Source organism: Mus pahari, chromosome 3 (genome assembly GCF_900095145.1).
Source record: "Mus pahari chromosome 3, PAHARI_EIJ_v1.1, whole genome shotgun sequence".
NCBI lineage: Eukaryota > Metazoa > Chordata > Mammalia > Rodentia > Muridae > Mus > Mus pahari.
Window position 1 is genome coordinate 37,560,113 of NC_034592.1, and position 987 is coordinate 37,561,099.

A 987-nucleotide genomic window follows, 5' to 3' on the forward strand; every position below is an offset into this window, starting at 1 on the left:
AGCGAGGCAGGTTGACAGGTCCTTGTGGGGAGTGTGGGCTGAGATATGCACGTGTGTAACAGAGCAAAACCGTTCTTTGATGGTCCTGATCGTGCATTTGTAAGGGAAGGGGGCCTTGGCTGGAGCATACATACCTCTCAGCCTTGTTGAAGACTTGCCCTGAAGGATGGAGATATACTTCAAGATGAATGCTTGCAGCCACTCTCTGGCTTGTCAGGCAGTAGCAGTGGAAAAAGCAACTGTAGAAGAACTTCACACACATTCTGTGGACTGAGGTCTGTGATCGATTATTTTTCTGATGCGATTTGAACAAGAAGAAAGATTAGTCTGGATGAAAAGCTGAACAAAAATATCTCCAGGATACCTCTAGCCAATTTGGGGGGGTGGGGTGGGGAGGTGGGTGGTTGAAGAGTAAGCTGTGATAGCAACATTCGGTGAAGATTCAATGCTTTCTTAATAGCGAGGATTTATTTGTTTGCATGTGTATTCTATATGATTTCTTTCTCATCAGTGAACACCAGCCTTTCCTTGTTCTTTACTTGCCCCATGCTTCTGAAACACATATGCTTTCCCCCCCTTTTTCTTTTCTTTTTTGAAAGATTTATTTATATCTAAGTACACTGTAGCTCTCTTCAGACACACCAGAAGAGGCATCAGATCTCATTATGGATGGCTGGGAGCCATGTGGTTGCTGGAATTTGAACTCAGGACTTACAGAAGAGCAGTCAGTGCTCTTAACTGCTGAGCCATCTCTCCAGCCCTGAAACACACATTCTTATTGATCTGCCTTTCCCTCTCTCCTCCAGTCTCCTCCCCTCTTCTGCCAGTCACCCTGGGTTCACGCATGCTGAGCAGTGGCTGAATAAGAGACTCCATCAAGAAAGATCATCCCAGCCGGGTGTGGTGGCGCACGCCTTTAATCCTAGCACTCGGGAGGCAGAGGCAGGCAGATTTCTGAGTTCGAGGCCAGCCTGGTCTACAAAGTGA